Raw genomic sequence first — 20,834 nt, forward strand, 5'->3', positions numbered from 1 at the left:
GTCAGAGCATCTCGGTGTCCATTCCACTTGAGGCCACAAATTCAGGGTCCCTCTCACATACCTGTAGCTGAGAGAAGCCTCCTCGTGAGTTGCTTGTGGAAAGTTGGTATTCCTCTTGAGACGAAGCCAGGGACTAAGCTCTCATCTCGAGTTGATTTGGGGTCCACGGAGCCCTTTCGTGTTGCTCCAGTGACCTCAGGATCCCTCTAGACTTGAGACAGTGATCTTGGGTTTTCTCTGGAGTGCCATCAAGGAAATCAAGGCTCCTTTCACGTTTGATGTGGAACACGGAATTGCTCTGCATGCAGTGCAGGGGAATCGGGCCTCAACTCGCGGCGAGGGGGAAATCTCATGGTTTTTCTCGAGTTGCGGCCGGAACCTGGGGTATATTCTCGAGTTACGACGGGGAGGGCCCTTCCAGACACGTGTTTGTTCAGCGACGTCAGGACTCCTGCCTAGGGGCGAGGGACACCTCGGTATTCTCCTCGAGTCTTGGCATGGAAATTGGGACGCGTCTCCACATGAGGTGGGAGACCCAGGGTCCCTTTGCACGTGCCACAGGGATCCTGGGACTCCTATTCATTTTCAAGAGGAGTCAGGCATCGTCTCCTTTGGAAGCATTGATCTCCGCGGACCTCTCGAGTTTTCAAAGAATGTGAGGCCTCGGTTCGCGAAGAGGCGGAGAACTAGGTCTTTCTCTGTGGTCTCCACGTGGGATTCAGACATCCCTTCGTATTGGGAGATGCAAGACGAGCTTGCATTCATCTCACTGAAGGGATATCCGGCCTTACTTCGAGTCAGAGCATCTCGGTGTCCATTACACTTCAGGCCACAAACTCAGGGTACTTCTGACATACATGTGGCTGAGAGAAGCCTCCTCTTGAGGTGCTTGTGGAAACTTGGTATTCCTCTTGAGTCGAAGCCAGGGACTAAGCTCTCATCTCGAGTTGATTTGGGGTCCACGGAGCCCTTTCGTGTTGCTCCAGTGACCTCAGGATCCCTCTAGACTTGAGACAGTGATCTTGGGTTTTCTCTGGAGTGCCATCAAGGAAATCAAGGCTCCTTTCACGTTTGATGTGGAACACGGAATTGCTCTGCACGCAGTGCAGGGGAATCGGGCCTCATCTCGCGACGAGGGGGAAGTCTCATGGTTTTTCTCGAGTTGCGGCCGGAACCTGGGGTATATTCTCGAGTTACGACGGGGAGGGCCCTTCCAGACACGTGTTTGTTCAGCGACGTCAGGACTCCTGCTTAGGTGCGAAGGACCCTTGGGATTCTCCTCGAGTCTTGGCATGGCAATTGGGACGCGTCTCCACCTGAGGGGGGTGACCCAGGGTCCCTTTCCACGTGCCACAGGGATCCTGGGACTCCTATCCATTTTCAAGAGGAGTCAGGCATCGTCTCCTTTGGAAGCATTGATCTCGGCGGACCTCTCGAATTTTCAAAGGATGTGAGGCCTCCGGTCGCGATGAGGCGGAGAACTAGGTCTTTCTCTGTGGTCTCCACAGGGGATTCAGACATGCCTTCGTCTTGGGAGATGCAAGACGAGCCTGCATTCAATTCACTGCAGGGATATCCGGCCTGACTTCGAGTCAGAGCATCTCGGTGTCCATTCCACTTGAGGCCACAAACTCAGGGTCCCTCTCACATACCAGTAGCTGATAGAAACCTCCTCTTGAGGTGCTTGTGGAAAGTTGGTATTCCTCGTGAGTCGAAGCCAGGGACTAAGCTCTCATCTCGAGTTGATTTGGGGTCCACGGAGCCCTTTCGTGTTGCTCCAGTGACCTCAGGATCCCTCTAGACGTGAGACAGTGATCTTGAGTTTTCTCTGGAGTGCCATCAACGAAATCAAGGCTCCTATCACGTTTGATGTGGAACACGGAATTGCTCTGCACGCAGTACAGAGGAATCCAGCCTCATCTCGCGGCGAGGGGGAAGTCTCATGGTTTTTCTCGAGTAGCGGGTGGAACCTGGGGTATATTCTCGAGTTACGACGGGGAGGGCCCTTCCAGACACGTGTTTGTTCAGCGACGTCAGGACTCCTGCCTAGGTGCGAGGGACACCTCGGGATTCTCCTCGAGTCTTGGCATGGCAATTGGGACGCGTCTCCACGTGAGGCGGGAGACCCAGGTTCCCTTTCCACGTGCCACAGGGATCCTGGGACTCCTATCCATTTTCAAGAGGAGTCAGGCATCGTCTCCTTTGGAAGCATTGATCTCCTCGGACCTCTCGAGTTTTCAAAGGATGTGCGGCCTCCGGTCGCGATGAGGCGGAGGACTAGGTCTTTCTCTGTGGTATGCACAGGGGATTCAGACAACCCTTCCTCTTGGGAGATGCAAGTCGAGCTTGCATTCAATTCACTGCAGGGATATCCGGCCTTACTTCGAGTCAGAGCATCTCGGTGTCCATTCCTCTTGAGGCCACAAACTCAGGGTACCTCTCACATACATGTGGCTGAGAGAAGCCTCCTCTTGAGGTGCTTGTGGAAACTTGGTATTCCTCTTGAGTCGAAGCCAGGGACTAAGCTCTCATCTCGAGTTGATTTGGGGTCCACGGAGCCCTTTCGTGTTGCTCCAGTGACCTCAGGATCCCTCTAGACTTGAGACAGTGATCTTGGGTTTTCTCTGGAGTGCCATCAAGGAAATCAAGGCTCCTTTCACGTTTGATGTGGAACACGGAATTGCTCTGCACGCAGTGCAGGGGAATCGGGCCTCATCTCGCGACGAGGGGGAAGTCTCATGGTTTTTCTCGAGTTGCGGCCGGAACCTGGGGTATATTCTCGAGTTACGACGGGGAGGCCACTTCCAGACACGTGTTTGTTCAGCGACGTCCGGACTCCTGCCTAGGTTCGAGGGACACCTCGGGATTCTCCTCGAGACTTGGCATGGCAATTGGGACGCGTCTCCACGTGAGGGGGGTGACCCAGGGACCCTTTCCACGTGCCACAGGGATCCTGGGACTCCTATCCATTTTCAAGAGGAGTCAGGCATCGTCTCCTTTGGAAGCATTGATCTCCGCGGACCTCTTGAGTTTTCAAAGGATGTGAGGCCTCCGGTCGCGTTGAGGCGGAGGACTAGGACTTTCTCTGTGGTCTCCACAGGGGATTCAGACATCCCGTCGTCTTGGGAGATGCACGACGAGCCTGCATTCAATTCACTGCAGGGATATCCGGCCTTACTTCGAGTCAGAGCATCTCGGTGTCCATTCCACTTGAGGCTACAAATTCAGGGTCCCTCTCACATACCTGTAGCTGAGAGAAGCCTCCCCTTAAGGTGCTTGTGGAAAGTTGGTAGTCCTCTTTATTCGAAGCCAGGGACTAAGCTCTCATCTCCAGTTGATTTGGCGTCCTCGGAGCCCTTTCGTGTTGCTCCAGTGACCTCAGGATCGCTCTAGACTTGAGACAGTGATCTTGGGTTTTCTCTGGAGTGCCATCAAGGAAATCAAGGCTCCTTTCACGTTTGATGTGGAACACGGAATTGCTCTGCACGCAGTGCAGTGGAATCGGACCTCATCTCGCGGCGAGGGGGAAGTCTCATGGTTTTTCTCGAGTTGCGGCCGGAACCTGGGGTATATTCTCGAGTTACGACGGGGAGGGCCCTTCCAGACACGTGTTTGTTCAGCGACGTCAGGACTCCTGCCTAGGTGCGAGGGACACCTCGGGATTCTCCTCGAGTCTTTGCATGGCAATTGGGACGCGTCTCCACGTGAGGCGTGAGACCGAGGGTCCCTTTCCACGTGCCACAGGGATCCTGGGATTCCTATCCATTTTCAAGAAGATTCCGGCATCGTCTCCTTTGGAAGCATTGATCTCCTCGGACCTCTCGAGTTTTCAAAGGATGTGAGGCCTCCGGTCACGATGTGGCGGAGGACTAGGTCTTTCTCTGTGGTCCTCACAGGGGATTCAGACATCTCTTCGTCTTGGGAGATGCAAGACGAGCCTACATTCAATTCACTGTTGGGATATCCGGCCTTACTTCGAGTCAGAGCATCTCGGTGTCCATTCCACTTGAGGCCACAAAATCAGGGTCCCTCAAATATACGTGTAGCTGAGAGAAACCTCCTCTTGAGGTCCTTGTGGAAAGTTGGTATTCCTCTTGAGTCTAAGCCAGGGTCTAAGCTCTCATCTCGAGTTGATTTGGGGTCCACGAAGCCCTTTCCTGTTGGTCCAGTGACTTCAGGATCCCTCTAGACTTGAGACAGTGATCTTGGGTTTTCTCTGGAGTGCCATCAAGGAAATCAAGGCTCCTTTCACGTTTGATGTGGAACACGGAATTGCTCTGCATGCAGTACAGGGGAAACGGGCCTTATCTCGGGGCGAGGGGGAAGTCTCATGGTTTTTCTCGAGTTCCGGCCGGAACCTGGGGTACATTCTCGAGTTATGACGGGGAGGGCCCTTCCAGACACGTGTTTGTTCAGTGACGTCAGGACTCCTGCCTAGGTGCGAAGGACACCTCGAGATTCTCCTCGAGTCTTGGCATGGCAATTGGGACGCGTCTCCATGTGAGGCGGGAGACCCAGGGTCCCTTTCCACGTGCCACAGTGATCCTGGGACTCCTATCCATTTTCAACAGGAGTCAGGCATCGTCTCCTTTGGAAGCGTTGATCTCCGCGGACCTCTCGAGTTTTCAAAGGATGTGAGGCCTACGGTCGCGATGAGGCGAGAACTAGGTCTTTCTCTGTGGTCTCGACACGGGATTCAGACATCCCTTCGTCTTGGGAGATGGAAGACGAGCATGCATTCAATTCACTGCAGGGATATCCGGCCTTACTTGGAGTCAGAGCATCTCAGTGTCCATTCCACTTGAGGCCCCAAACTCAGGGTCCCTCTCACATACCTGTAGCTGAGAGAAGCCTCCTCTTGAGGTGCTTGTGGAAAGTTGGTATTCCTCTTGAGTCGAAGCCAAGGACTAAGCTCTCTTCTCGAGTTGATTTGGGGTCCACGGAGCCCTTTCGTGTTGCTCCAGTGACCTCAGGATCCCTCTAGACTTGAGACAGTGTTCTTGGGTTTTCTCTGGAGTGCCATCAAGGAAATCAAGGCTCCTTTCAAGTTTGATGTGGAACAAGTAATTGCTCTGCACGCAGTGCAGGGGAATCGGGCCTCATGTCCCGGTGAGGGGGAAGTCTCATAGTTTTTCTCGAGTTGCGGCCGGATCATGTGGTATATTCTCGAGTTACGACGGGCAGGGCCCTTCCAGACACGTGTTTGTTCAGCGACGTCAGGAGTCCTGCCTAGGTGCGAGGGACACCTCGGGATTCTCCTCGAGTCTTGGCATGGCAATTGGAACGCGTCTCCACGTGAGGCGGGAGACCCAGTGTCCCTTTCCACGTGCTACAGAGACCCTGGGACTCCTATCCATTTTCAAGAGGAGTCAGGCATCGTCTCCTTTGGAAGCATTGATCTCTATGGACCTCTCGAGTTTTCAAAGGATGTGAGGCCTCCGGTCGCGATGAGGCGGAGGACTAGGTCTTTCTCTGTGGTCTCCACAGAGGATTAAGACATCCCTTTGTCTTCGGAGATGCAAGTCGAGCCTGCATTCAATTCACTGCAGGGATATCCGGCCTTACTTCGAGTCAGAGCATCTCGGTGTCCATTCCACTTGAGGCCACAAACTCAGGGGCCCTCTCACATACCTGTAGCTGAGAGAAGCCTCCTCTTGAGGTGCTTGTGGAAAGTTGGTATTCCTCTTGAGTCGAAGCCAGGGACTAAGCTCTCATCTCGAGTTGATTTGGGGTCCACGGAGCCCTTTCGTGTTGCTCCAGTGACCTCAGGATCCCTCTAGACTTGAGACAGTGATCTTGGGTTTTCTCTGGAGTGCCATCAAGGAAATCAAGTCTCCTTTCAAGTTTGATGTGGAACACGGAATTGCTCTGCACGCAGTGAAGGGGAATTGGGGCTCATCTCGCGGCGAGGGGGAAGTCTCATGGTTTTTCTCGAGTTGCGGCCAGAACCTGGGGTATATTCTCGAGTTACGACGGGGAGGGCCCTTCCAGACACGTGTTTGTTCAGCGACGTCAGGACTCCTGCCTAGGTGCGAGGGACACTTCGGGATTCTCCTCAAGTCTTGGCATGGCAATTGGGACGCGTCTCCACGTGAGGCCGGAGACCCTGGGTCCCTTTCCACGTGCCACAGGGATCCTGGGACTCCTATCCATTTTCAAGAGGAGTCAGGCATCGTCTCCTTTGGAAGCATTGATCTCAGCGGACCTCTTGAGTTTCAAAGGATGTGAGGCCTCCGGTCGCGATGAGGCGGAGGACTAGGACTTTCTCTGTGGTCTCCACAGGGGATTCAGACATCCCGTCGTGTTGGGAGATGCACGATGAGCCTGCATTCAATTCACTGCAGGGATATCCGGCCTTACTTCGAGTCAGAGCATCTCGGTGTCCATTCCACTTGAGGCCAAAAATTCAGGGTCCCTCTCACATACATGTAGCTGAGAGAAGCCTCCTCTTAAGGTGCTTGTGGAAAGTTGGTAGTCCTCTTGAGTCGAAGCCAGGGACTAAGCTCTCATCTCCAGTTGATTTGGGGTCCACGGAGCTCTTTCGTGTTGCTCCAGTGACCTCAGGATCCCTCTAGACTTGAGACAGTGATCTTGGGTTTTCTCTGGAGTGCCATCAAGGAAATCAAGGCTCCTTTCACGTTTGATGTGGAACACCCAATTGCTCTGCACGCAGTGCAGGGGAATCGGGTCTCATCTCGCGGCGAGGGGGAAGTCTCATGGTTTTCCTCGAGTTGCGGCCGGAACCTGGGGTATATTCTCGAATTACCACGGGGAGGGCCCTTCCAGACACGTGTTTGTTCAGCGACGTCAGGACTCCTGACTAGGGGCGAGGGACACCTCGGGATTCTCCTCGAGTCTTGGCATGGCAATTGGGACGCGTATCCACGTGAGGTGGGAGACCCAGGGTCCCTTTCCACGTGCCACAGGGATCCTGGGACTGCATCCATTTTCAAGAGGAGTCAGGCATCGTCTCCTTTGGAAGCATTGATCACCACGGACCTCTCGTGTTTTCAAAGGATGTGAGGCCTCCGGTCGCGATGAGGCGGAGGCCTAGGTCTTTCTCTGTGGCCTCCACTGTGGATTCAGACATCCCTTCGTCTTGGGAGATGCAAGACGAGCCTGCATTCAATTCACTGCAGGGATATCCGGCCTTACTTCGAGTCAGAGCATCTCGCTATCCATTCCACTTGAGGCCACAAACTCAGGGTCTCTCTCACATACCTGTAGCTGAGAGAAGCCTCCTCTTGAGTTGCTTGTGGAAAGTTGGTATTCCTCTTGAGACGAAGCCAGGGACTAAGCTCTCATCTCGAGTTGATTTGGGGTCCACGGAGCCCTTTCGTGTTGCTCCAGTGACCTCAGGATCCCTCTAGACTTGAGACAGTGATCTTGGGTTTTCTCTGGAGTGCCATCAAGGAAATCAAGGCTCCATTCAAGTTTGATAAGGAACACGGAATTGCTCTGCACGCAGTGCAGGGGAATCGGGCCTCATTTCGCGGCGAGGGGGAAGTCTCATGGTTTTTCTCGAGTTGCGGCCGGAACCTGGGGTATATTCTCGAGTTACGACGGGGAGGGCCCTTCCAGACACGTGTTTGTTCAGCGACGTCAGGACTCCTGCCTAGGTGCGAGGGACACCTCGGTATTCTCCTCGAGTCTTGGCATGGCAATTGGGACGCGTCTCCACGGGAAGCGGGAGACCCAGGGTCCCCTTCCATGTGGACAGGGATCCTGGGACTCCTAACCATTTTCAAGAGGAGTCAGGCATCGTCTTCTTTGGAAGCATTGATCTCCGCGGACCTCTCGAGTTTTCAAAGGATGTGAGGCCTCCGGTCGCGATGAGGCGGAGATCTAGGTCTTTCTCTGTGGTCTCCACAGGGGATTCAGACATCCCTTCGTATTGGGAGATGCAAGACGAGCTTGCATTCAACTCACTGCAGGGATATCCGGCCTTACTTCGAGTCAGAGCATCTCGGTGTCCATTCCTCTTGAGGCCACAAACTCAGGGTACCTCTCACATACATGTGGCTGAGAGAAGCCTCCTCTTGAGGTGCTTGTGGAAACTTGGTATTCCTCTTGAGTCGAAGCCAGGGACTAAGCTCTCATCTCGAGTTGATTTGGGGTCCACGGAGCCCTTTCGTGTTGCTCCAGTGACCTCAGGATCCCTCTAGACTTGAGACAGTGATCTTTGGTTTTCTCTGGAGTGCCATCAAGGAAATCAAGGCTCCTTTCACGTTTGATGTGGAACACGGAATTGCTCTGCACGCACTGCAGGGGAATCGGGCCTCATCTCGCGATGAGGGGGAAGTCTCATGGTTTTTCTCGAGTTGCGGCCGGAACCTGGGGTATATTCTCGAGTTACGACGGGGAGGCCACTTCCAGACACGTGTTTGTTCAGCGACGTCCGGACTCCTGCCTAGGTTCGAGGGACACCTCGGGATTCTCCTCGAGACTTGGCATGGCAATTGGGACGCGTCTCCACGTGAGGGGGGTGACCCAGGGACCCTTTCCACGTGCCACAGGGATCCTGGGACTCCTATCCATTTTCAAGAGGAGTCAGGCATCGTCTCCTTTGGAAGCATTGATCTCCGCGGACCTCTTGAGTTTTCAAAGGATGTGAGGCCTCCGGTCGCGTTGAGGCGGAGGACTAGGACTTTCTCTGTGGTCTCCACAGGGGATTCAGACATCCCGTCGTCTTGGGAGATGCACGACGAGCCTGCATTCAATTCACTGCAGGGATATCCGGCCTTACTTCGAGTCAGAGCATCTCGGTGTCCATTCCACTTGAGGCTACAAATTCAGGGTCCCTCTCACATACCTGTAGCTGAGAGAAGCCTCCCCTTAAGGTGCTTGTGGAAAGTTGGTAGTCCTCTTTATTCGAAGCCAGGGACTAAGCTCTCATCTCCAGTTGATTTGGGGTCCTCGGAGCCCTTTCGTGTTGCTCCAGTGACCTCAGGATTGCTCTAGACTTGAGACAGTGATCTTGGGTTTTCTCTGGAGTGCCATCAAGGAAATCAAGGCTCCTTTCACGTTTGATGTGGAACACGGAATTGCTCTGCACGCAGTGCAGTGGAATCGGACCTCATCTCGCGGCGAGGGGGAAGTCTCATGGTTTTTCTCGAGTTGCGGCCGGAACCTGGGGTATATTCTCGAGTTACGACGGGGAGGGCCCTTCCAGACACGTGTTTGTTCAGCGACGTCAGGACTCCTGCCTAGGTGCGAGGGACACCTCGGGATTCTCCTCGAGTCTTTGCATGGCAATTGGGACGCGTCTCCACGTGAGGCGGGAGACCGAGGGTCCCTTTCCACGTGCCACAGGGATCCTGGGATTCCTATCCATTTTCAAGAAGATTCCGGCATCGTCTCCTTTGGAAGCATTGATCTCCTCGGACCTCTCGAGTTTTCAAAGGATGTGAGGCCTCCGGTCACGATGTGGCGGAGGACTAGGTCTTTCTCTGTGGTCCTCACAGGGGATTCAGACATCTCTTCGTCTTGGGAGATGCAAGACGAGCCTGCATTCAATTCACTGTTGGGATATCCGGCCTTACTTCGAGTCAGAGCATCTCGGTGTCCATTCCACTTGAGGCCACAAAATCAGGGTCCCTCAAATATACGTGTAGCTGAGAGAAACCTCCTCTTGAGGTCCTTGTGGAAAGTTGGTATTCCTCTTGAGTCTAAGCCAGGGTCTAAGCTCTCATCTCGAGTTGATTTGGGGTCCACGAAGCCCTTTCCTGTTGGTCCAGTGACTTCAGGATCCCTCTAGACTTGAGACAGTGATCTTGGGTTTTCTCTGGAGTGCCATCAAGGAAATCAAGGCTCCTTTCACGTTTGATGTGGAACACGGAATTGCTCTGCATTCAGTGCAGGGGAATCGGGCCTCAACTCGCGGCGAGGGGGAAATCTCATGGTTTTTCTCGAGTTGCGGCCGGAACCTGGGGTATATTCTCGAGTTACAACGGGGAGGGCCCTTCCAGACACGTGTTTGTTCAGCGACATCAGGACTCCTGCCTAGGTGCGAGGGACACCTCGGGATTCTCCTCGAGTCTTGGCATGGTAATTTGGACGCGTCTCCACGTTAGGCGGGAGACCCAGGGTCCCTTTCCACGTGCCACAGGGATCCTGGGACTCCTATCCATTTTCAAGAGGAGTCAGGCATCGTCTCCTTTGGAAGCATTGATCTCCGCGGACCTCTTGAGTTTTCAAAGGATGTGAGGCCTCCGGTCGCGATGAGGCGAAGGACTAGGACTTTCTCTGTGGTCTCCACAGGGGATTCAGACATCCCGTCGTCTTGGGAGATGCACGACGAGCCTGCATTCAATTCACTGCAGGGATATCCGGCCTTACTTCGAGTCAGAGCATCTCGGTGTCCATTCCACTTGAGGCCACAAATTCAGGGTCCCTCTCACATACCTGTAGCTGAGAGAAGCCTCCTCTTAAGGTGCTTGTGGAAAGTTGGTAGTCCTCTTGAGTCGAAGCCAGGGACTAAGCTCTCATCTCCAGTTGATTTAGGGTCCACGGAGCCCTTTCGTGTTGCTCCAGTGACCTCAGGATCCCTCTAGACTTGAGACAGTGATCTTGGGTTTTCTCTGGAGTGCCATCAAGGAAATCAAGGCTCCTTTCACGTTTGATGTGGAACACGGAATTGCTCTGCACGCAGTGCAGGGGAATCGGGCCTCATCTCGCGGCGAGGGGGAAGTCTCATGGTTTTTCTCGAGTTGCGGCCGGAACCTGGGGTATATTCTCAAGTTACGAAGGGGAGGGCCCTTCCAGACACGTGTTTGTTCAGCGACGTCAGGACTCCTGCCTAGGTGCGAGGGACACCTCAGGATTCTCCTCGAGTCTTGGCATGGCAATTGGGATGCGTCTCCACGTGAGGCGGGAGACCCAGGGTCCCTTTCCACGTGCCACAGGGATCCTGGGACTCCTATCCATTTTCAAGAAGATTCCGGCATCGTCTCCTTTGGAAGCATTGATCTCGGCAGACCTCTCGAGTTTTCAAAGGATGTGAGGCCTCCGGTCGCGATGAGGCGGTGGACTAGGTCTTTCTCTGGGGTCTCCACAGGGGATTCAGACATCTCTTCGTCTTGGGAGATGCAAGACGAGCCTGCATTCAATTCACTGTTGGGATATCCGGCCTTACTTCGAGTCAGAGCATCTCGGTGTCCATTCCACTTGAGGCCACAAACTCAGGGTCCCTCTCACATACCTGTAGCTGAGAGAAGCCTCCTCTTGAGGTGCTTGTAAAAAGTTGGTATTCCTCTTGAGTCGAAGCCAGGGACTAAGCTCTCATCTCGAGTTGATTTGGGGTCCACGGAGCCCTTTCGTGTTGCTCCAGTGACCTCAGGATCCCTCTAGACTTGAGACAGTGATCTTGGGTTTTCTCTGGAGTGCCATCAAGGAAATCAAGGCTCCTTTCACGTTTGATGTGGAACACGGAATTGCTCTGCATGCAGTGCAGGGGAATCCGGCCTCATCTCGCGGCGAGGGGGAAGTCTCATGGTTTTTCTCGAGTTGCGGCCGGAACCTGGGGTATATTCTCGAGTTACGACGGGGAGGGCCCTTCCAGACACGTGTTTGTTCAGCAACGTCAGGACTCCTGCCTAGGTGCGAGGGACACCTCGGGATTCTCCTCGAGTCTTGGCATGGCAATTGGGACGCGTCTCCTCGTGAGGCGGGAAACCCAGGGCCCCTTTCCACGTGCCACAGGGATCCTGGGACTCCTATCCATTTTCAAGAGGAGTCAGGCATCGTCTCCTTTGAAAGCATTGATCTCCGCGGACCTCTCGAGTTTTCAAAGGATGTGAGGCCTCCGGTCGCGTTGAGGCGGACATCTCGGTCTTTCTATGTGGTCTCCACAGGGGATTCAGACATCCCTTCGGCTTGGGAGATGCAAGACGAGCCTGCATTCAATTCACTGCAGTGATATCCGGCCTTACTTCGAGTCAGAGAATCTCGGTGTCCATTCCACTTGAGGCCACAAACTCAGGGTCCCACTCACATACCTGTAGCTGAAAGAAGCCTCGTCTTGAGGTGCTTGTGAAAAGTGGGTATTCCTCTTGAGTCGAAGCCAGGGTCTAAGCTCTCATCTCGAGTTGATTTGGGGTCCACGGAGCACTTTTGTGTTGCTCCAGTGACCTCAGGATCCCTCTCGACTTGAGACAGTGATCTTGGGTTTTCTCTGGAGTGCCATCAAGGAAATCAAGGCTCCTTTCACGTTTGATGTGGAACACGGAATTGCTCTGCACGCAGTGCGGGGGAATCGGGCCTCATCTCGCGGCGAGGGGGAAGTCTCATGGTTTTTCTCGAGTTTCGGCCGGAACCTGGGGTATATTCTCGAGTTACGACGTGGAGGGCCCTTCCAGACACGTGTTTGTTCAGCGACGTCAGGACTCCTGCCTAGGTGCGAGGGACACCTCGGGATTCTCCTCGAGCCTTGTCATGGCAATGGGGAAGCGTCTCCACGTGAGGCGGGAGACCCAGGGTCCCTTTCCACGTGCCACAGGGATCCTGGGACTCCTATCCATTTTCAAGAGGAGTCAGGCATCGTCTCCTTTGGAAGCATTGATCTCCGCGGACCTCTCGAATTTTCAAAGGATGTGAGGCCCCCGGTCGCTATGAGGCGGAGAATTAGGTCTTTCTCTGTGGTCTCCACAGGGGATTCAGACATCCCTTCGTCTTGGGAGATGCAAGACGAGCCTGCATTCAATTCACTGCAGGGATATCCGGCCTTATTTCGAGTCAGAGCATCTCGGTGTCCATTCCACTTGAGGCCACAAAATCAGGGTCCCTCAAATATACCTGTAGCTGAGAGAAACCTCCTCTTGAGGTCCTTGTGGAAAGTTGGTATTCCTCTTGAGTTTAAGCCAGGGTCTAAGCTCTCATCTCGAGTTGATTTGGGGTCCACGAAGCCCTTTCCTGTTGGTCCAGTGACTTCAGGATCCCTCTAGACTTGAGACAGTGATCTTGGGTTTTCTCTGGAGTGCCATCAAGGAAATCAAGGCTCCTTTCACGTTTGATGTGTAACACGGAATTGCTCTGCATTCAGTGCAGGGGAATCGGGCCTCAACTCGCGGCAAGGGGGAAATCTCATGGTTTTTCTCGAGTTGCGGCCGGAACCTGGGGTATATTCTCGAGTTACGACGGGGAGGGCCCTTCCAGACACGTGTTTGTTCAGCGCCGTCAGGACTCCTGCCTAGGTGCGAGGGACACCTCGGGATTCTCCACGAGTCTTGGCATGGCAATTTGGACGCGTCTCCACGTGAGGCGGGAGACCCAGGGTCCCTTTCCACGTGCCAAAGGGATCCTGGGACTCCTATCCATTTTCAAAAGGATTCAGGCATCGGCTCCTTTGGAAGCATTGATCTCCGCGGACCTCTCTAGTTTTCAAAGGATGTGAGGCCTCCGGTCGCGATGAGGCGGAGAACTAGGTCTTTCTCTGAGGTCTCCACAGGGATTCAGACATCCCTTCGTCTTGGGAGATGCAAGACGAGCCTGCATTCAATTAACTGCAGGGATATCCGGCCTTACTTCGAGTCAGAGCATCTCGGTGTCCATTCCACTTGAGGCCACAAACTCAGGGTCCCTCTCACTTACCTGTAGCTGAGAGAAGCCTCCTCTTGAGGTGCTTGTGAAAAGTGGGTATTCCTCTTGAGTCGAAGCCAGGGTCTAAGCTCTCATCTCGAGTTGATTTGGGGTCCACGGAGCACTTTCGTGTTGCTCCAGTGACGTCAGGATCCCTCTAGACTTGAGACAGTGATCTTGGGTTTTCTCTGGAGTGCCATCAAGGAAATCAAGGCTCCTTTCACGTTTGATGTGGAACACGGAATTGCTCTGCATGCAGTGCAGGGGAATCGGGCCTCAACTGGCGGCGAGGGGGAAATCTCATGGTTTTTCTCGAGTTGCGGCTGGAACCTGGGGTATATTCTCGAGTTACAACGGGGAGATCCCTTCCAGACACGTGTTTGTTCAGCGACGTCAGGACTCCTGCCTAGGGGCGAGGGACCCCTCGGGATTCTCCTCGAGTCTTGGCATGGCAATTGGGACGCGTCTCCACATGAGGTGGGAGACCCAGGATCCCTTTGCACGTGCCACAGGGATCCTGGGACTCCTATCCATTTTCAAGAGGAGTCAGGCATCGTCTCATTTGGAAGCATTGATCTCCGCGGACCTCTTGAGTTTTCAAAGGATGTGAGGCCTCCGTTCGCGATGAGGCTGAGATCTAGGTGTTTCTCTGTGGTCTCCACAGGGGATTCAGACATCCCTTCTTCTTGGGAGATGCAAGACGAGCCTGCATTCAATTCACTGCAGGGATATCCGGCCTTACTTCGAGTCAGAGCATCTCGGTGTCCATTCCACTTGAGGCCACAAACTCAGGGTCCCTCTCACTTACCTGTAGCTGAGAGAAGCCTCCTCTTGAGGTGCTTGTGAAAAGTTGGTATACCTCTTGAGTCGAAGCCAGGGACTAAGCTCTCATCTCGAGTTGATTTGGGGTCCACGGAGCCCTTTCGTGTTGCTCCAGTGACTTCAGGATCCCTGTAGACTTGAGACAGTGATCTTGGGTTTTCTCTGGAGTGCCATCAAGGAAATCAAGGCTCCTTTCACGTTTGATGTGGAACACGGAATTTCTCTGCATGCAGTTCAGGGGAATTGGGCCTCATCTCGCGGCGAGGGGGAAGTCTCATGGTTTTTCTCGAGTTGCGGCCGGAACCTGGGGTATATTCTCGAGTTACGACGGGGAGGGCCCTTCCAGACACGTGTTTGTTCAGCGACATCAGGACTCCTGCCTAGGTGCGAGGGACACCTCGGGATTCTCCTCAAGTCTTGGCATGGCAATTGGGATGCGTCTCCACGTGAGGCGGGAGACCCAGTTTCCCTTTCAACGGGCCACAGGGATCCTGGGACTCCTATCTATTTTCAAGAGGAGTCAGGCATCGTCTCCTTTGGAAGCATTGATATCCGCGGACCTCTCGAGTTTTCAAAGGATGTGAGGCCTCCGGTCGAATTGAGGTGGAGGACTAGGTCGCTCTGTGGTCTCCACAGGGGATTCAGACATCCCTTCGTCTTGGGAGATGCAAGACGAGCCTGCATTCAATTCACTGCAGGGACATCCAGCCTTACTTCGAGTCAGAGCATCTCGGTGTCCATTCCACTTGAGGCAACAAAATCAGGGTCCCTCTCACATACCTGTAGCCGAGAGAAGCCTCCTCTTGAGGTGCTTGTGGAAAGTTGGTATTCCTCTTGAGTCGAAGCCAGGGACTAAGATATCATCTCGAGTTGATTTGGCGTACACGGAGCCTTTTCGTGTTGCTCCAGTGACCTCAGGATCCCTCTAGACTTGAGACAGTGATCTTGGGTTTTCTCTGGAGTGCCATCAAGGAAATCAAGGCTCCTTTCACGTTTGATGGGGAACACGTAATTGCTCTGCACGCAGTGCAGGGGAATCGGACCTCATCTCGCGGTGAGGGGAAATCTCATGGTGTTTCTCGAGTTGCGGCCGGAACCTGGGGTATATTCTCGAGTTACGACGGGGAGGGCCCTTCCAGACACGTGTTTGTTCAGCGATGTCAGGACTCCCGTCTAGGTGCGAGGGACACCTCGGGATTCTCCTCGAGTCTTGGCATAGCAATTGGCACACGTCTCCACGTGAGGCGGGAGACACAGTGTCCCTTTCCACGTGCCACAGGGATCCTGGGACTCCTAACCATTTTCAGTAGGAGTCAGGCATTGTCTCCTTTGGAAGCATTGATCTCCGCGGACCTCTCGAGTTTTCAAAGGATGTGAGGCCTCCGGTCACGTTGAGGCGGAGGACTAGGTCTTTCTCTGTCGTCTCCACAGGGGATTCAGACATCCCTTCGTCTTGGGAGATGGAAGACGAGCCTGCATTCAATTCACTGCAGCGATATCCGGCCTTACTTCGAGTCAGAGCATCTCAGTGTCCATTCCACTTGAGGCCACAAACTCAGGGTCCCTCTCACATACCTGTAGCTGAGAGAAGCCTCCTCTTGAGGTGCTTGTGGAAAGTTGGTATTCCTCTTGAGTCGAAGCCAGGGACTAAGCTCTCATCTCGAGTTGATTTGGGGTCCACGGAGCCCTTTCGTGTTGTTCCAGTGACCTCAGGATCCCTCTAGACTTGAGACAGTGATCTTAGGTTTTCACTGGAGTCCCATCAAGGAAATAAATTCTCCTTTCACGTTTGATGTGGAACACGGAATTGCTCTGCACGCAGTGCAGGGGAACCGGGCCTCATCTCGCGGCGAGGGGGAAGTCTCATGGTTTTTCTCGAGTTGCGGCCGGAACCTGGGGTCTATTCTCGAGTTACGACGGGGAGGGCCCTTCCAGACACGTGTTTGTTCAGCGACGTCAGGACTCCTGCCTAGGTGCGAGTGACACCTCGGGATTCTCTTCGAGTCTTGGCAAGGCAATTGGGACGCGTCTCCACGTGACGCGGGAGACCCAGGGTCCCTTTCCACGTGCCACAGGGATCCTGGGACTCCTAACCATTTTATAGAGGATTCAGGCATCGTCTCCTTTGGAAGCATTGATCTCCGCGGACCTCTCGAATTTTCAAAGGATGTGAGGCCTCCGGTTGCGATGAGGCGGAGAACTAGGTCTTTCTCTGTGGTCTCCACAGGGGATTCAGACATCCCTTCGTCTTGGGAGATGCACGGCGAGCTTGCATTCAATTCACTGCAGCGATATCCGGCCTCACTTCGAGTCAGAGCATCTCGGTGTCCATTCCACTTGAGGCCACAAACTCAGGGTCCCTCTCACATACCTGTAGCTCAGAGAAGCCTCCTCTTGAGGTGCTTGTGGAAAGTTGGTATTCCTCTTTAGTCGAAGCCAGGGACTAAGCTCTCATCTCGAGTTGATTTGGGGTCCACGGAGCCCTTTCGTGTTGCTCCAGTGACCTCAGGATCCCTCTAGACTTCAGACAGTGACTTTTGGTTTTCTCTGTAGTGGCATGAAGGAAATCAAGGCTCCTTTCAAGTTTGATGTGGAACACGGAATTGCTCTGCACGCAGTGCAGGGGAATCGGGGCTCATCTCGCTGCGAGGGGGAAGTCTCATGGTTTTTCTCGAGTTGCGGCTGGAACCTGGGGTATATTCTCGAGTTATGACGGGGAGGGCCCTTCCAGACACGTGTTTGTTCAGCGACGTCAGGACTCCTGCCTAGGTGTGAGGGACACCTCGGGATTCTCCTCGAGTCTTGGCATGGCAATTGGGACGCATCTCCACATGAGGCGGGAGACCCAGGGTCCCTTTCCACGTGCCACAGGGATCCTGGGACTCCTATCCATTTTCAAGAGGACTCAGGCATCGTCTCCTTTGGAAGCATTCATCTCCAGGGACCTCTCGAGTTTTCAACGGATGTGAGGCCTCTGTTCGCGTTGAGGCGGAGGACCAGGTCTTTCTCTGTGGTCTCCACAGGGGATTCAGACATCCCTTCGTCTTGGGAGATGCAAGACGAGCCTGCATTCACTTCACTGCAGGGATATCCGGCCTTACTTCGAGTCAGAGTATCTCAGTGTCCATTCCACTTGAGGCCACAAACTCAGGGTCCCTCTCACATACCTGTAGCTGAGAGAAGCCTCCTCTTGAGGTGCTTGTGGAAAGTTGGTATTCCACTTGAGTCGAAGCCAGGGACTAAGCTCTCATCTCGAGTAGATTTGGGGTCCACGGAGCCCTTTCGTGTTGCTCCAGTGACCTCATTATCCCTATAGACTTGAGACAGTGATCTTGGGTTTTCTCTGGAGTGCCATCAAGGAAATCAAGGCTCCTTTCACGTTTGATGTGGAACACGGAATTGCTCTGCATGCAGTGCAGGGGAATCGGGCCTCATCTCGCGGCGAGGGGGAAGTCTCATGGTTTTTCTGGAGTTGCGGCCGGAACCTGGGGTATATTCTCGAGTTACGACGGGGAGGGCCCTTCCAGAAACGTGTTTGTTCAGCAACGTCAGGACTCCTGCCTAGGTGTGAGGGACACCTCGCGATTCTCCTCGAGTCTTGGCATGGCAATTGGGACGCGTCTCCACGTGAGGCGGGAAACTCAGGGCCCCTTTCCACGTGCCACAGGGATCCTGGGACTCCTATCCATTTTCAAGAGGATTCAGGCATCGTCTCCTTTGAAAGCATTGATCTCCGCGGACCTCTCGAGTTTTCAAAGGATGTGAGGCCTCCGGTCGCGTTGAGGCGGACAACTCGGTCTTTCTCTGTGGTCTCCACAGGGGATTAAGACATCCCTTCGTCTTGGGAGATGCAAGACGAGCCTGCATTCAATTCACTGCAGGGATATCCGGCCTTACTTCGAGTCAGAGCATCTCGGTGTCCATTCCACTTGAGGCCACAAACTCAGGGTCCCTCTCACATACCTGTAGCTGAGAGAAGCCTCGTCTTGACGTGCTTTTGAAAAGTGGGTATTCCTCTTGAGTCGAAGCCAGGGTCTAAGCTCTCATCTCGAGTTGATTTGGGGTCCACGGAGCACTTTCGTGTTGCTCCAGTGACGTCAGGATCCCTCTAGACTTGAGACAGTGATCTTGGGTTTTCTCTGGAGTGCCATCAAGGAAATCAAGGCTCCTTTCACGTTTGATGTGGAACACGGAATTGCTCTGCATGCAGTGCAGGGGAATCGGGCCTCAACTGGCGGCGAGGGGGAAATCTCATGGTTTTTCTCGAGTTGCGGCTGGAACCTGGGGTATATTCTCGAGTTACAACGGGGAGATCCCTTCCAGACACGTGTTTGTTCAGCGACGTCAGGACTCCTGCCTAGGGGCGAGGGACCCCTCGGGATTCTCCTCGAGTCTTGGCATGGCAATTGGGACGCGTCTCCACATGAGGTGGGAGACCCAGGATCCCTTTGCACGTGCCACAGGGATCCTGGGACTCCTATCCATTTTCAAGAGGAGTCAGGCATCGTCTCATTTGGAAGCATTGATCTCCGCGGACCTCTTGAGTTTTCAAAGGATGTGAGGCCTCCGTTCGCGATGAGGCGGAGATCTAGGTGTTTCTCTGTGGTCTCCACAGGGGATTCAGACATCCCTTCTTCTTGGGAGATGCAAGACGAGCCTGCATTCAATTCACTGCAGGGATATCCGGCCTTACTTCGAGTCAGAGCATCTCGGTGTCCATTCCACTTGAGGCCACAAACTCAGGGTCCCTCTCACTTACCTGTAGCTGAGAGAAGCCTCCTCTTGAGGTGCTTGTGAAAAGTTGGTATACCTCTTGAGTCGAAGCCAGGGACTAAGCTCTCATCTCGAGTTGATTTGGGGTCCACGGAGCCCTTTCGTGTTGCTCCAGTGACTTCAGGATCCCTGTAGACTTGAGACAGTGATCTTGGGTTTTCTCTGGAGTGCCATCAAGGAAATCAAGGCTCCTTTCACGTTTGATGTGGAACACGGAATTTCTCTGCATGCAGTTCAGGGGAATTGGGCCTCATCTCGCGGCGAGGGGGAAGTCTCATGGTTTTTCTCGAGTTGCGGCCGGAACCTGGGGTATATTCTCGAGTTACGACGGGGAGGGCCCTTCCAGACACGTGTTTGTTCAGCGACATCAGGACTCCTGCCTAGGTGCGAGGGACACCTCGGGATTCTCCTCAAGTCTTGGCATGGCAATTGGGATGCGTCTCCACGTGAGGCGGGAGACCCAGTTTCCCTTTCAACGGGCCACAGGGATCCTGGGACTCCTATCTATTTTCAAGAGGAGTCAGGCATCGTCTCCTTTGGAAGCATTGATATCCGCGGACCTCTCGAGTTTTCAAAGGATGTGAGGCCTCCGGTCGAATTGAGGTGGAGGACTAGGTCGCTCTGTGGTCTCCACAGGGGATTCAGACATCCCTTCGTCTTGGGAGATGCAAGACGAGCCTGCATTCAATTCACTGCAGGGACATCCAGCCTTACTTCGAGTCAGAGCATCTCGGTGTCCATTCCACTTGAGGCAACAAAATCAGGGTCCCTCTCACATACCTGTAGCCGAGAGAAGCCTCCTCTTGAGGTGCTTGTGGAAAGTTGGTATTCCTCTTGAGTCGAAGCCAGGGACTAAGATATCATCTCGAGTTGATTTGGCGTACACGGAGCCTTTTCGTGTTGCTCCAGTGACCTCAGGATCCCTCTAGACTTGAGACAGTGATCTTGGGTTTTCTCTGGAGTGCCATCAAGGAAATCAAGGCTCCTTTCACGTTTGATGGGGAACACGTAATTGCTCTGCACGCAGTGCAGGGGAATCGGACCTCATCTCGCGGTGAGGGGAAATCTCATGGTTTTTCTCGAGTTGCGGCTGGAACCTGGGGTATATTCTCGAGTTACGACGGGGAGGGCCCTTCCAGACACGTGTTTGTTCAGCGATGTCAGGACTCCCGTCTAGGTGCGAGGGACACCTCGGGATTCTCCTCGAGTCTTGGCATAGCAATTGGCACACGTCTCCACGTGAGGCGGGAGACACAGTGTCCCTTTCCACGTGCCACAGGGATCCTGGGACTCCTAACCATTTTCAGTAGGAGTCAGGCATTGTCTCCTTTGGAAGCATTGATCTCCGCGGACCTCTCGAGTTTTCAAAGGATTTGAGGCCTCCGGTCACGTTGAGGCGGAGGACTAGGTCTTTCTCTGTCGTCTCCACAGGGGATTCAGACATCCCTTCGTCTTGGGAGATGGAAGACGAGCCTGCATTCAATTCACTGCAGCGATATCCGGCCTTACTTCGAGTCAGAGCATCTCAGTGTCCATTCCACTTGAGGCCACAAACTCAGGGTCCCTCTCACATACCTGTAGCTGAGAGAAGCCTCCTCTTGAGGTGCTTGTGGAAAGTTGGTATTCCTCTTGAGTCGAAGCCAGGGACTAAGCTCTCATCTCGA

Source organism: Dama dama, chromosome 4 (assembly GCF_033118175.1).
Source record: "Dama dama isolate Ldn47 chromosome 4, ASM3311817v1, whole genome shotgun sequence".
Classification (NCBI taxonomy): domain Eukaryota; kingdom Metazoa; phylum Chordata; class Mammalia; order Artiodactyla; family Cervidae; genus Dama; species Dama dama.